The sequence below is a fragment of the Saccopteryx bilineata genome, chromosome 8 (genome assembly GCF_036850765.1).
Source record: "Saccopteryx bilineata isolate mSacBil1 chromosome 8, mSacBil1_pri_phased_curated, whole genome shotgun sequence".
In the NCBI taxonomy this organism is placed as follows: domain Eukaryota; kingdom Metazoa; phylum Chordata; class Mammalia; order Chiroptera; family Emballonuridae; genus Saccopteryx; species Saccopteryx bilineata.
Window position 1 is genome coordinate 66,943,605 of NC_089497.1, and position 12,863 is coordinate 66,956,467.

Genomic DNA, 12,863 nt, shown 5'->3' on the forward strand with positions numbered 1-12,863 from the left:
TTTTTTTCTGAAGCTGGAAACGGGGAGAGACAGTCAGACAGACTCCCGCATGCGCCGGACAGGGATCCACCCGGCACGCCCACCAGGGGCGAAGCTCTGCCCACCAGGGGGCGATGCTCTGCCCATCCTGGGCGTCGCCATGTTGCGACCAGAGCCACTCTAGCGCCTGGGGCAGAGGCCACAGAGCCATCCCCAGCGCCCGGGCCATCTTTGCTCCAATGGAGCCTTGGCTGCGGGGAGGGGAAGAGAGAGACAGAGAGGAAAGCGCGGTGGAGGGGTGGAGAAGCAAATGGGCGCTTCTCCTGTGTGCCCTGGCCGGGAATCGAACCCGGGTCCTCCGCACGCTAGGCCGATGCTCTACCGCTGAGCCAGCCGGCCAGGGCCACCCTTAAGACTTTTGAGTACACACAAAGTAGTTGGCTTATTATATCAGTGGCTATATTAGATGAAAAATATTCATCTTTATATAATGGATACTACTCAGCCAGGTAAAAAGCTCATGTCCAAGAAAGAAAACTAAAGACCAGTAAAGGAAACAATAGAGTTACATTTCAGTTCTTATGTTCACTGCAAGGGCTATAATTCCCCTCCATGTTTTAAAGACAGCTCTCTCTCAAAAAAAAATTTTTTTAATTCATTTTTTATGAGACTGCATTACAATAGGAAAAGATAGGGTGTAATAGAAGTTTCTTTTGTTAGATCTGGGAAGTCATGACATATTTTATCTCATATTTGATCAGGTTACTATTTGGAAATATCTTAAATCTCTATTACACCTGAGTTCCACTCAGTGCTCTTTTTATTCATTACTGGAGACAGGGAGTAGGCTCTGGCAGGGACTGTGTCAAAATTTCCAGTCTTCAGAGAAAACACTCACTTGTGAAAGTAATTTGGCCTGCAGACATTTACAACATTTTATCATTCCTCACAGAATCATCATGAAAACTCATTCTAAGAGAAGGTTTTTTAGGGTGGGAAAGCAACTCAATAGAACTTTTTCTTCATTTGAATGTCAGGATTCATGCTTCCTTTTTTGGTGGCTATAATTTTTCCATGAGTATGGAAGACAATAAGGTCTTTATCTTTAGGATTCAGATTTAATGTATTTATATTTACTAAAATAAATGTGCCTGCTAAGTAAGCAAGACTATGAACCAGATAATATCTTGCTTCCAATAAGTCACAACGATGATGTGAATTTGAGAAAGAGCTGCTATTTTGACTCACAACTGAACCCTGACTCTCCCTTTACCAGGCCTCAGCCAGGCAACAGCAGTGTGTGCCCACCAGTGGAACATTAAGGAAGTTTTCTACAAGCTCAAATTAGAGAAAATATTCAACCTTTCAGAAACCTGGAATTTATACATTTTGCTTTGTTAATAACATTATTCAAACACATCCATATATCTGTGAGATGTTTTCTTCATCTCCATTTTTTTCCACTGTAATTAGTAGTGAGCCAACTAGCTCACAGTGAAGATTTTCAAGTTATCTGGACACTGACATTACTCACCAAAATAATCAGGCATTTTTTCCCCATCTATACATACATCTGCCAATATGTCATTTCTATGTATAAACATTATCCCAATAAGTCTCTGTGACATTCTGCTATGGACTAAATGTTTGTGTGCCCTCAAAATTAATATTTTGACACTCAATATGATGTACGTAGAAGTGGAGACTTTGGAAGATAATTAGGTCATTAGGGTAAAGCCCTCATGAATGGGATTGGTGCCCTTATAAGAAGAAACACAAGAGAAATCATCTCTCTTTACCATGTGAGGACCCAGAAAGAAGACAGCCATCTGTGAATCAGGAAGAAAGCCCTTTCTAAACCTGATCATGATGACATGTTGATCTCAGCCTTCCCAGCCTCCAGAACTGTAAGAAATAAATGTGTATTATTTTCATCACTTGGTCTACAGTATTCTGTTACAGCAGCCCAAACTGATTGAAAAAAATCTGAATACAGTATGAAATATTATGCATCCATACAAAAAGCACATTTACAAACTATACTGTATGACATAGAAAAACATTAAAGTTATTTGAAAAAAAGGACAAACATTAGATATTCAGTATTATCCCAATTTTTATTCATTTTTTTACATTTTTATTTATTGTTTTGAGACAGAGAGAAAAGCATCAATTTGTTGCTCCACTTATTTATGTATGCATTCATTGGTTGATTTTTATATGTGCTCTGGCCAGGCATTAAACCCACAACCTTGGCATATGGGGATGACGCTCTAACCAACTGAGCTACCTAGCCAGGGCTGATCTCAATTTTTAAACAAATGTATTATTATGTAACTCAAGTTTCCTATTCCTCTCTTTTTTTTTGTGGCAGACAGAGAGAGGGACAGACAAGAAGGAAGAGAGATGAGAAGCATCAATTCTTTGTTGTAGCACCTTAGTTGTTCATTGATTGTGTTTTCATATAAGCTTTCACTGAGGGGCTACAGCAGAGCAAGAGACCCCTTGCTCAAGCCAGTGACCTTGGGCTAAAGCCAGCAACCTTGGGGTCATGTCTATGATCCCATGCTCAATCTGGTGAGCCCATGCTTAAGCTATCAACCTTGGGGTTTCAAACCTGGTTCCTCCATGTCCCAGTCCAATGCTCTATCTACTGCTTCACTGCCTGGTCAGGCTCCTATTCCTCTTATTTCTTTTAAATATTTGGTTCTCTAGAAAGTGATACTGCAAAAGAAAACATTGTGTCTTCTGTTACTCCAGGTGCCCTCTTTTGAGTGAACTGGCTCTGTAGCTTCTCCCAGCTTTGCCATAGGCCACATCTGGCTTGTCAAACACTTCTGAACCCAAACCCCACAATTTCTTGGTTAAAAAAAAAAAAGAATGAATTTTTACCATTTACAAAAAGATGGATTGACCTAGAAGGTATTATGCTAAGTGAAATAAGGCAAACAGAGAAAGACAAATACTATATAGATTTAATTATACAGTGTGTTCATAAAGTCATGGTGCACTTTTGACAGGTCACAGGAAAGCAACAAAAGATGATAGAAATGTGAAATCTGCACCAAATAAAAGGGAAACCCTCCCAGTTTCTGTAGGATGATGTGGCAGCATGTGCGCATGCGCAGATGATGACATAACACTGTGTATACAGCAGAGTAGCCCACAGCCATGCCAGTAAAGATGTGGACGGTACAGAGGAAAGTTCAGTGTGTTCTGTGGCTCGCTAAATTCGAATCTGCGACCAAAGTGCAACGTGAATATCAACGCGTTTATAATGAAGCACCACCACAAAGGAATAACATTACTCGGTGGGATAAGCAGTTGAAGAAAACTGGCAGTTTGGTGGAGAAACCCTGTTCTGGTAGGCCATCAGTCAGTGACGAGTCTGTAGAGGCTATACGGGATAGCTACCTAAGGAGCCCTAAAAAATCTGTGCATGCGTGTGCTCGACAATTACACCGAAGCAAGACAACAGTTCATAAGGTGTTAAATGTCTCTGTTTTACGGGGTACAAATTGCAGCTGTTGCACGCTATCAAACTGGTGGATAGACCCACACGATGCGTGTTTGCTACAGATATGCTTCATGAGATTGACAATGATGCAAGATTTTTGCAGAAGATTGTGTTTAGCAATGGGGCGACCTTCCATATCTGTGGACATGTTCATTGCCATAATGTCCGAATATGGGCTGCTGAACATCCTCATGCCTACGTTGAATACGAACGTAACACCCCTAAAGTGAACGTGTGGTGTGGCCTGATGCATGATAAGGTGATAGGCCCATTTTTTTTTGAGGAGCAGTCTGTGACGGCAAAGTCCTATCTTGACATATTGGAATTGTATGCAGTGCCGCAATTTCCAGAAGGTGTCATCTTTCAACAGGACGGCGCTCCTCCACACTACGTCACCATTGTTCGTGAGTTTCTGGATAGAACATTCCCCCAGTGGTGGATAGGCAGGGGTTCTGTCAAGCCATGGCCACCACCATCCCCAGATCTGACACCCTTAGACTTTTACTTTTGGGGTTATGTGAAGCAACATGTGTACATTGAACGTACCAATGACATTAATCACTTAAAACAGAGAATCACAGACGTTATTCACTCTGTTACACCAGACGTCCTTACCCGTGTGTGACAAGAACTTCATTATCGTTTGGATGTGTGTAGGGCAACAAATGGAGCCCACATCAGACTGCATTAAATAGGTATGAAACTGGGAGAGTTTTGCTTTTATTTGATGCAGATTTCACATTTCTATCATCTTTTGTTGCTTTCCTGTGACTGGTCAAAAGTGCCCCATGACTTTATGGACACACTGTATGTGGAATCTAAAGAACAAAACAAACAAAACAGAATCAAATTTATACATACAGAAAACAAACTGATGGCCAGCAAGTGGGAAGTTTATTGGAGGATAGGTGAAAAAGGTGAAGGGATTAAAAAGTATAAATTGCCCATTATAGAAACAGTCATAGGGATGTAAAATACAGAATAGGGAATATAGTCAATAATATTGTACGGTGTCAGATGCGTACTAAATTTATTGGGGTGAGCACTTCATAAGTTGTATAAATGTCTAATAACTATGCTGTACATCTGCAACCAATACATATGCCAACTGTAATTAAAAAAATAAATTTAAAAAAATTAAAGCCTTATTTTGAAGCATTTTCTGATTTCTATGGTGCAAATAGTTCTACCATGGCCAATTTTAAACTACCAACAGGACATCTCTGAATGTGTAGTTATAAAAAAGTATGTATAATTAGCTCTTCTGAGTAAGAATGAACTGGTGGCAGCACTCCAGTATTTATTGATATATCTATTAACAGCTTCAAAATACCTGAAGCAATACCTACAAAAGAAATAGATCAATTCATAATCACAACTAGCATTTCACCTACTCTCTGAATAACTGAAATAACAGGTAGGCAGAAAATCAATAAGGACACTGAACACCTAAGACTCTCAACCAGCTTGACCTATTGATATTTCTAGAACACTCGAGCAGAATATACGTTCTTCTCAAATGCACAGAAACATTTATCAAGGTAGATCATAAGTGGCCATATACTCAAAAGTACTGAAAGCTTATAATACTTAAAAATTTTTAATAATTTAAAAATATTGAAATAATACAAAATTTTATGTGACAAAAAATAGAATTAAATTATTAATCAATGACAAAAAATTATAAAGAAAAATCTCCAAATGTTTGGAAATTAACCAGTATACTTATAAATAAACTATGAATCAAAGAGGAGACTGCAAGATATTTTGAATTGACTAAATTAAAATCTAACATATCCAAATTTGTGAGATACAACCAAAGTCATGCTTAGAAGAAAAATTTTTTTTTTTTTTTTGTATTTTTCTGAAGCTGGAAACGGGGAGAGACAGTCAGACAGACTCCCGCATGCGCCCGACCAGGATCCACCCGGCACGCCCACCAGGGGCAACGCTCTGCCCACCAGGGGGCGATGCTCTGCCCCTCCAGGGCGTCGCTCTGCCGCGACCAGAGCCACTCTAGCGCCTGGGGCAGAGGCCAAGGAGCCATCCCCAGTGCCCGGGCCATCCTTGTTCCAATGAAGCCTTGGCTGCGGGAGGGGAAGAGAGAGACAGAGAGGAAGGAGGGGAGCGGGGTGAAGCAAATGGGCGCTTCTCCTATGTGCCCTGGCTGGGAATCGAACCCAGGTCCCCCACACGCCAGGCCGATGCTCTACCGCTGAGCCAACCGGCCAGGGCCTAGAAGAAAATTTATACCATTAAATGCTTACAATAGCCTGACCTGTGGTGGCACAGTGGATGAGGCATTGACCTGGAATGCTGAGGTTGCTGCTTTGAAACTCCAGGCTTGCCCGGTCAAGGTACATATGAGAAGCAACTACTACAAATTGATGCTTCTTACTCCTCACTCCCCTTGTCTTTCCATCTCTCCTTTCCTTAAAATCAATAAATAAAATCTTTTTTAAAATGCTTATAATAGAAAATTAAAATATCTAACAGTCAATAATCTAAGCTTCTACTTTAAGAAGACAGAACAATCTCCCTTTCTTTACCATGGTAGTGCCTGTGGTTGACTCTTCTTTGCCATGTCTTCTCACAAGACTTTCAGGATTAAGAGGTTCCTGGCCTAGAAACAAAAAGAATAGACACATTTCCAATGGACTCAGATGAAAATTGTTATAAAATCAGGTACAGCCCTGGCCGGTTGGCTCAGCGGTAGAGCGTCGGCCTGGTGTGCGGGGGGACCCGGGTTCGATTCCCAGCCAGGACACATAGGAGAAGCACCCATTTGCTTCTCCACCCTCACCCCCTCCTTCCTCTCTGTCTCTCTCTTCTCCTCCTACAGCCAGGGCTCCATTGGAGCAAGGATGGCCCGGGCGCTGGGGATGGCTCCTTGGCCTCTGCCCCAGGCGCTAGAGTGGCTCTGGTCGTGGCAGAGCGACGCCCGGGAGGGGCGGAGCATCGCCCCCTGGTGGGCAGAGCGTCACCCCTGGTGGGCGTGCCGGGTGGATGCCGGTTGGGTGCATGCGGGAGTCTGTCTGACTGTCTCTGCCCGTTTCCAGCTTCAGAAAAATACAAAAAAAAAAAAATCAGGTACAGGCCCTGGCTGGTTAGCTCAGTGGTAGAGTGTCAGCCCTGTGTGTGGATGTCCTGAGTTAGATCTTCAGTCAGGGCACAAAGGAGAAGCAACCATCTGCTTCTTCACCCCTCTCTTTTCTTTCTTTCTCTCTCTATCTCTTCCTCCCACAGCCATGACTCAATTGTTTTGACCAAGTTGGCCATGAGCTCTAAGAATGGTTCCATGGCCTTGCCTCAGGTGCTAAAATAGCTTGGTTGCTGAGCAATGGAGCAGCTCCCCCAGATGGACAGAGCATTGCCTGGTAGGGAGCTTGCTAGGTGGATCCTGGTCAGGGCATATGTGGGAGTCTGTCTCCCACTTCCTCATCTCTCACTTAATAATAAAACAATTTTTTTAAATAAATAAAATTTAAAAATCAAGTAAAACTCCAAGGACAGACATTGAAAAAAAACCCAACCTGTGTCTATAAGAATCACACATGAGAGATGGCTCACATATTTATGCTCTGTCCAGGTTGCCTGCATCTTACCAAGACACTGAAAAGATCACTCTTGTCTGGACAGTAGAATATTTTTATTAGGAAAATATTGAAAGAATAATTTTTCTTTTTGTTGATATTTTTTCTGCACTACTAGGTTGGTTCAGTAATAAATATGTGAGATCTTTAAAAAAAGAAAAGAAAAACAAAAACTACAAGTCCAAAGTCAGTATTAGAAAATAAATAAATAAATAAATAAATAAATAAATAAATAAATAAAACAGTAATTTATTGGCCCTGGATGTCCCAGGTTCAATTCCCAGTCAGGCACACAGGAGAAGTGTGCCTACTTCTCTGCTCCTTTCTCTCCCTCTTGCCCTTCTGCAGCCAGTAGCTTGATTTTTTTGAGCATGGCCCGGGGCTCTGAGGATAGCTCTGTTGGAGCACATCAGCCTTAGGTGCTAAAAGCAGCTCAGTACTGGAGCATCAGCCCCAGATGGCATTGCTGGGTGGATTCCAGTTGAGGGGCATGTAAGAGTCTGCCTCACTTTCTGTCCTCTCAACTAAAGAAACCCACAAAAAACAAAACCAAACAAACAAAAACAATACTTTATTAACAAAACAGGAAAACAATACAGAAAATGAATTAAACCAAAATAGTTTTGTTAAAAATAAATAAATAAAACTGACAAATCTATAGCTAGACTGATCAGCATCAACAATAAAAGCATGCACAAATTGCCAGAAATTGGCATGTTAACAGTACAGATTCTTTTACCTTTTTTAAAAAAGAAAGAACTATAAATAGAATTATGCCTATTACTTTGAAAACATAGATGAGACAAATTTCTTGAAAGATGTAAGTTAGAAAAAGTGATTCAAGAAGAAAATGCAACACATGAACATTCTTTTATAAATTTTTAAATAAATTTAAAATTTTTATTAAACCTAACTCTAGGACCAGATGGCTTCACCAGTAAATTGTATCAAATATTTAAGAAAAATATGATAATAATACAAAATCTCTTTTAGAATCTACAGGAAGCCTGACCAGGCGGTGGTGCAGGGGATAGAGCATCAGACTGATATGCTGAGGACCCAGGTTTGAGACCCCAAGGTCGCCAGTTTGACCGCGGGCTCATCTGGTTTGAGCAAAGCAACTTTGGGTCTAAGCTGGTGAACTTTTTGTTCAAACAAGATGAGCCTGCACTGGCTCAAGCAAGGGGTTACTCGGTCTGCTGAAGGACCGTGGTCAAGGCACATATGAGAAAGCAATCAATGAACAACTAAGGTGTTGAGGAGTGGGGAGGGGGCGAGGAAGGAGAGAGAAGGGGTGGGAGGAGGGGAGGAACACAAAGAAAACCAGATAGAAGGTGATGGAAGACAATTTGACTTTGGGTGAGGGGTATGCAACATAATCAAATGTCAAAATAATCTGGAGCCTGACCTGTGGTGGTGCAGTGGATAAAGCATCAACCTGGAAATGCTGAGGTTGCCTGTTCAAAACCCTGGGCTTGCCTGGTCAAGGCACATATGGGAGTTGATGCTTCCTGCTCCTCCTCCCCCTCCCTCTCTATAATGAATAAATAAAATAAAATAATAATAATAATAATAATAATAATAATCTGGAGATGTTTTTTCTGAATATATGTACCCTGATTTATCAATGTCACCACATTAAAATGAACAACTAAGGTGTTGCAACAAAAAACTGATGATTGATGCTTCTCATCTCTCTCCGTTCCTGTCTGTCTGTCCCTGTCTATTCCTCTCTCTGACTCTCTGTCTCTGACAAAAGCAAAACAACAACAACAAAAAAAGAATCTACAAGATGATGAACAGTTCCCAATTTAGTTTATGAAGCCAGCTTTAACCTGATACCAAAACCTGGCAAATATTACAGGAATAAGAGAAATCAATGTCTCTGATAAACATTTATTCAGAATGCTTATCATTCTGAATGAAATCAGAATCAAATTCACCAATACACTAAAAGGATAATACAGTATGACCAAATAAACTTTATTCCAGAAAAAAGGATTGGAAGTGAATCAATGCAATTTTTTGTATTTACAGAAAAATTAAGAAAAATAATGATTATCTTAAAAGATCTTCTGCCCCCAAAATTCTGCAAAAATGCAACATTCATTCATGATTTTAAGATTTTTTTTTATTGATTCATTTTTAGAGAGAGAGGAGATAGAAAAAGAGAGAGAGATGTGGGGAGAGGACCAGAAAGCATCAACTCCCATCTGTGCCTTGACCAGGCAAGCCCAGGGTTTCAACCAGAGAACTCTGCATTTCAGGTCGACGCTTTATCCACTGCGCTACCACAGGTCAGGCTCATTCATGATTTAAAAAAAAAAATAACTCTTATAAAACTAAAATGAAAGAGTAGTTCTTCAATCTGAGAAAGGATGTATATACAAGGGTTGGCAAAAGTAGGTTTACAGTTATAATACACATTAATACAATAATTAATAAATAATAATACAAGAATAGATTGTGTTTTGTGTACTCATAACTTTTTCCCACTCCTGGATATAAATAAATCTTTTTCCCATCTTGTATATTTTTATATCCCTACAGCGACCATCATACTCAATGATGAAAGAGTGAATGTTTTTGTAGTAGGGTCAAGAAAATACAAGAATATCCACTCTTTTCACTTCTAGTCAACACCGTATTAATTCAATGAAAAAATAAATAAAAGGTATATATGAGGAAGGAAAAGCAAAACCATTTATGACTCTGAACCCAGAAAATTGCTAAGAGTCCACAACAAAAGCAATTAGAACTAATAAATGAGTCTACTGAGGTCACAGGATTATAAGGCTAATATACAAAAATCAAATATATATTTTCTTATACTAGCAACAAACAACTGGACATTAATACAATGACAATTAATAAGGCATAAAAACAATGACAATTATAATATCATTTAAAACACGAAATACTTAAGAATAAATAAACAAAATCAGTATAAGATACATATGCTAAAAATTACAAAATCAGTTGACTCAGTAATTCCTTTTCTAGACATATACCCAGAAGAAATGAAAACAAGTGTTTACAACAAAACATGCACATGAAATTCTTACAGAGCAGTGTGATTCATAAGAGCCCGAAGGTGGAAACAACACAAATGCCCATCAATTGATGAATGGATGAGTGAATGTGGTATAGCCATACAATGGAATATAATTGCACAATAAAAAGGAATAAAAATACCTGACCGGTGGTGGCGCAGTGGATAAAACGTTGACCTGGAACACTAAGGTCACTCGTTTGAAACCCCAGGCCTGCCTGGTCAAGGCAACTTGATGCTTCCTGCTCCTCCCCCCCTTTTCTCGCTCTCTCTCTCTCCAAAAATGAATAAATAAAATCTAAAATAAATAAATAAATAGGAAGAAAATACTGACACATGCTACAATATTGATGAACCTTGAAAACACCACGTTAAGAAGCTCTAGAGAACTCTTCCTCATCGATGTGCAGGGCAGGGAGCCAACTTTGGAGCCCAGGCTGAAGCTTCCCATTCTGTTGATGTGTTCCTCCATGGTTTAGTGAGATTTATAGATACTCATAATTCTCTTTTTCTTAGTCTGTTGCTTTATCTAGCTAGCTATTACTCTATAACCCAGGCTGATATTTCTTCCTCTGTTGATGTTGTGTAGCTCATTGTTGTGTTCGTTTCTTTTTCTTTATCCTACTTTAGGTTATATAAGTTCAAACCCCTTTTTGATTTTGCCTTGATTATATTTTATTGTTATTAATCATAATAAATATCCCCTTAAAATACAAAAAATAACCCATCATGCTAAATTTAAAAAGCTAGCCACAAAAGGCCATATACATTATGGGTCCATTTATATAAAATGTTCAGAACATGCAAATCTATAGTGAAAGTAAATTAGTGTTTTTGTAGACTGGGAGGTATAAAGGATAAGGGAGATTGACAATAGGGAGCAACTTCTCATTGTCACAGGGTTTTTTGTTTTTGTTTTTTTAATAGAGAGACAGGAAGGGAGGGTTGGAGAAGAGTGAGGAGAAGGATCAACTTGTAGGTGCTTCGCTTTAATTTTTATTGATAACTTCTCATATGTACCTTGACCGTAGGGTGAGAGCTACTCAAGCTGAGCCAGCAATCTCTTGCTCAAACCAGTGGCCTCTGTACTCAGTCCACAGACTTTGGAATCATGTTGATGATCTGGCGCTCAAGCTGGCATGCCCACTCTCAAGCCAGTGACCTTGAGCATTAGCTGGTGACCTCAGGGTTTTGAACTGGGGCCCTCAGCATTCCAGGCCAATGATCACTTCATGTGCCACCATCGGTCAGGCTGTCACAGGGTTTCTTATAGGAAGATAATATTTTATTTATTTATTTATTTATTGCTTTTTAGAGAGAAAGAAGAGGAAAGAGACAGAGACAGAGAGAGAAACATCAACTTGTTCCACTTATTTATGCCATCATTGGTTGATTCTTGTATATGCTCTTACTGGGAATCAAATCCACAACCTTGACATGTCTGGATGATGCTCTAACTGAGCCACCTGGCCAGGGCCTTAGGGAGATAAATATTTTAAAATTAGATTGTGATCTGACCAGGTGGTGGCACAGTGGATAGAGCATCGGACTGGGATGCCAAGGACCCAGGTTCAAGACCCCGAGGTCGCCAGCTTGAGCACAGGCTCATCTGATTTGAGCAAAAGCTCACCGGCTTGGACCCAAGGTCGCTGGCTTGAGCAAGGGGGTTTCTCAGTCTGCTGAAGGCCCACGGTCAAGGCACATATGAGAAAGCAATCAATGAACAACTAAGGTGTCACAATGCACAACGAAAAACTAATGATTGCCTGACCTGTGGTGGCGCAGTGGATAAAGCGTCGACCTGGAAATGCTGAGGTTGCCGGTTCGAAACCCTGGGCTTGCCTGGTCAAGGCACATATGGGAGTTGATGCTTCCAGCTCCTCCCCCCTTCTCTCTCTCTCTCTCTCTCTCTCTCTGTCCCTCTCTCTCCCTCTCTCTCTCCTCTCTAAAATGAATAAATAAAAAAAATAAAAAAAAAGAATAGAAAAACTAATGATTGATGCTTCTCATCTCTCCGTTCCTGTCGGTCTGTCCCTGTCTATCCCTCTCTCTGACTCTCTCTCTGTCTCTGAAAAAAATAAAATAAAATAAAATTAGATTGTGGTGATGGCTACAAAAACCAGTGATTATACTAAAATATTAGTGAATTGTATGGCATGTAAATTATAACTCAATAAAGCTATTAAAAATATAAAACATGAGAGTTTTTTCAACATGAGTGTAGGCAAAAGTTCTTGGAAGAATACTAAATGTACAAAAAACTGTAAGATTATAAACTATAACAGAAAAAAATGATAAATTGGATTCCATCAAAATTTTTAAATTTTGCTCCTCAAAAACACCACTAAGTTAGTCAGTACTCAGATGCTTGATCGAGGATTTTTGCCCACCAAGGGTCTAGGGAAAGAACAGCGAGGAATTCTCACCCCCATAGAAGTGGCACCCAATACTAGAAGGTGTGGATTAGGATATCAAAATTTAGCATAGGGGCCTTGGTAGCTCCTGCTACCTCAATAATGCATTGTGCAGACCCAATTACTTGGAAATCAGATAATCCTGTATGGGTAGACCAATGGCCCCTTTCTCAGGAGAAACTTAGGGCAGCTGCTCAATTGGTACAAGAGCAGCTACAGCTTGGGTACATTGAACCATCTAATAACCCATGGAATACACTTCCATATTTTGATCTTGTTGCCTCCTGGATTATCAAGGGGCACAGGCG